Source organism: Somniosus microcephalus, unplaced genomic scaffold (genome assembly GCF_052327205.1).
Source record: "Somniosus microcephalus isolate GS21.2 unplaced genomic scaffold, FLI_Smic_1.0 unresolved_chr8, whole genome shotgun sequence".
Lineage (NCBI taxonomy): Eukaryota > Metazoa > Chordata > Chondrichthyes > Squaliformes > Somniosidae > Somniosus > Somniosus microcephalus.
In genome coordinates this window covers 30,544,038-30,547,481 of record NW_028225186.1, presented here as the reverse complement: position 1 = coordinate 30,547,481, position 3,444 = coordinate 30,544,038, and the positions used below count along the sequence as shown (strand labels likewise).

Here is a 3,444-nt window from a genome sequence, read left to right as displayed (position 1 = left end):
TTTTGATAGAGGAAATAAAGACAACCGCTTTCCAATGGCAGGAGGGATGGTAACCAAAGGTAGAATTGTCTTATGCAGCGAATGTTAAGGCCTCATGAATATCAGGATAAGTTATCACGGCCCAGTACTCTGTCATTCGAGTCTTGCACACGTAGCTAATGTGGCATTCTTCACACTGGCAATGAGTTGACTGATAGCCGTGCTGTGATCAGCTAACCTTGTTAGGGAGATGCAGTCGGCAAAATAATACAAGGAAGGCGGATAATAACCGCGACTGTTCTGACACTGTGAGGTACACATAAATGTGGGCATTTAAGGTGTCTTGTTCCCAATGTCATTTCCTGCTGACTTTGAAACAGCAGGCATTTTACAGAAGGCAAGGAAGTGAATGTTGCACCTCGGTACCGAATGTTGCGCTGCTGACTGTTGAGGCAACAGCAGCGTGGAAAGTTGAAAGGTTGAAGCATTGTTTCGCGCGGGTGCTTTGATTGCTGGCATTTCAAACAGCCAGAAAAAGCACTGGTTCCCTGACCGGGAATCGAACCCGGGCCGCGGCGGTGAAAGCGCCGAATCCTAACCACTAGACCACCAGGGAAGCTGCGGAAAGCATCCTGCCAGCAAGCAGAACAATGCAGTCTTTCCTCCTTGCTGCTTTGAAATTCAGGTCACTATCGCGCCAGGCAAACTTTTCGTACAAGATGTCATTTTTTAGGCGAGATCACAAACGACATGTTCAAGAAACCACAGCATCAATTGCGGGTAGGCGTCCACCTGAAATCTATTTGCTTCTGTGCTTTTCTCAGTGATACACAGTCAGAGAAAAGTCGTCGGGATATTGAATAATCAGCACCAAAATATCAAGGACAACACAGAGGAAATAGTAATGCACTGCTTGAGACAAAGACTCAAACACATACACGAACACAGATGTGTGCTCACTTTGTGTGGGTATGTCTCAGATATCCATATGATTCATGGAAGCTTGCAGTACATTATGAGGCCATTCGGCCAATCGTGCCAGTGCTGTCCCCTTGAAAGATCAGACGTGCTTTCTCCCGCTGTTATCTGCATTTCCCTGTCCTCTCTCGTTCCGCAGTGCCCCGCACAAAAGACAAACAGAAGGAGAACACTATGCTGACGAGGAATTGATGCAGGAGCTTTTTATACAGTTCCTCACCGTTTAAAATTATTTTAGGTTCAATTTTTCGCTGTTGATCTTTTCCAAGGAGCACGTTAAGATGCTGCCCAAAGGCTTAAAATTGGGGATGTTAAAATTCCTCCCCGTCGGGGAATTTCACCCCGGTCTCCCGCGTGACAGGTGGGGATACTCACAAGGAAGTGAGCAATGTAATGTCTGTCAGAGTAAGAATCGAGCCTGTTACACAGAAACAGGATGCCATTCAGCCCCAAGAAAGCTGTTGCACAGAAACAGGAGCAGAACATTCATACCCTTGATCCAGTTGCACAGATACAGCTAATATATTATTTATGCTCAAATGATGTGTTTGCTATGAAATGAATTGTTTAAAATGTTAACCTGCATTGGCCGGGAATCGAACCCGGGTCACCGGCGTGGGAGGCGCGAATTCTACCCCTGAACCACCAATACACGCCGAGTTAACAAATTACATTTTCTGGTAGCTACAATTTATTTTTGGCTTTTGTTAATACAAGCGGGGACACTGCGTTAACATAAAAAGCTAAATGCAGCAGATGCTGCATCTGGAATTGTTGACTAAATGCTGGAAACACTTCGAAGGTCCTGGAAGATCTGTGGACAGAGAATTACAGGGTTAACCTCTCAGGTGCATGAGCTCACGGCAGAGCTAAGATTTTGCACTTTTCTAGGTGCCGCGGGAGTTTCCTTCCAACGTTGTTTAGCTGCTCAAAAATTACATAATTAAGAAACTAACCTTCCCCAAAAGAATAAATAGGAGCAGAATTGGGCCATTCGGCCCCTCGAGCCCCGCCATTTAATAAGTTCGTGGCTGATGAGATCTTCGACACAACGCAACTTTTCCGCCCGCTCCCCATAACCCTTGACTCCCCGACATACAGAACTCGTTTGACGTCTTACAGTGTGGCCCGAGGGACAAGCGACTTCAGTTATGTTGATGGTGTGGACAAGCTGGAATTGCTTTCCTCTGGAGGTTAAGGGGAAATTTAATAAAGGCTTGCAAAATTACAATGGCTTTTGATAGAGGAAATAAAGACAATCGCTTTCCAATGGCAGGAGGGATGGTAACCAGAGGTAGAATTGTCTTATGCAGCGAATGTTAAGGCCTCATGAATATCAGGATAAGTTATCACGGCCCAGGTACTCTGTCATTCGAGTCTTGCACACGTAGCTAATGTGGCATTCTTCACACTGGCAATGAGTTGACTGATAGCCGTGCTGTGATCAGCTAACCTTGTTAGGGAGATGCAGTCGGCAAAATAATACATGGAAGGCGGATAATAACCGTGACTGTTCTGACACTGTGAGGTACACATAAATGTGGGCATTTAAGGTGTCTTGTTCCCAATGTCATTTCCTGCTGACTTTGAAACAGCAGGCATTTTACAGAAGGCAAGGGAGTGAATGTTGCACTTCGGTACCGAATGTTGCGCTGCTGACTGTTGAGGCAACAGCAGCGTGGAAAGTTGAAAGGTTGATGAGGTGCAACCATTGTTTCGCGCGGGTGCTTTGATTGCTGGCATTTCAAACAGCCAGAAAAAGCACTGGTTCCCTGACCGGGAATCGAACCCGGGCCGCGGCGGTGAAAGCGCCGAATCCTAACCACTAGACCACCAGGGAAGCTGCGGAAAGCATTCTGCCAGCAAGCAGAACAATGCAGTCTTTCCTCCTTGCTGCTTTGAAATTCAGGTCACTATCGCGCCAGGCAAACTTTTCGTACAAGATGTCATTTTTTAGGCGAGATCACAAACGACATGTTCAAGAAACCACAGCATCAATTGCGGGTAGGCGTCCACCTGAAATATATTTGCTTCTGTGCTTTTCTCAGTGATACACAGTCAGAGAAAAGTCGTCGGGATATTGAATAATCAGCACCAAAATATCAAGGACAACACAGAGGAAATAGTAATGCACTGCTTGAGACAAAGACTCAAACACATACACGGATGTGTGCTCACTTTGTGTGGGTATGTCTCCGATATCCAGATGATTCATGGAAGCTTGCAGTACAGTATGAGGCCATTCGGCCAATCGTGCCAGTGCTGTCCCCTTGAAAGATCAGACGTGCTTTCTCCCGCTGTTATCTGCATTTCCCTGTCCTCTCTCGTTCCGCAGTGCCCCGCACAAAAGACAAACAGAAGGAGAACACTATGCTGACGAGGAATTGATGCAGGAGCTTTTTATACAGTTCCTCACCGTTTAAAATTATTTTAGGTTCAATTTTTCGCTGTTGATCTTTTCCAAGGAGCACGTTAAGGTGCTGCCCA

The 3,444-nt window shown here is 46.1% G+C and overlaps 2 non-coding genes across 2 annotated transcripts; both read right to left on the bottom strand.

The window, feature by feature from the left end:
- Positions 1-523: 523 nt before the first annotated feature.
- On the bottom strand, positions 524-595 carry trnae-uuc (transfer RNA glutamic acid (anticodon UUC)). The gene has a single exon. It is a non-coding gene; the product is annotated as a tRNA-Glu (tRNA).
- A 2,130-nt stretch (positions 596-2,725) lies between these two features.
- trnae-uuc (transfer RNA glutamic acid (anticodon UUC)) lies at positions 2,726-2,797 on the bottom strand. The gene has a single exon. It is a non-coding gene; the product is annotated as a tRNA-Glu (tRNA).
- Between the last annotated feature and the right edge of the window lie 647 nt (positions 2,798-3,444).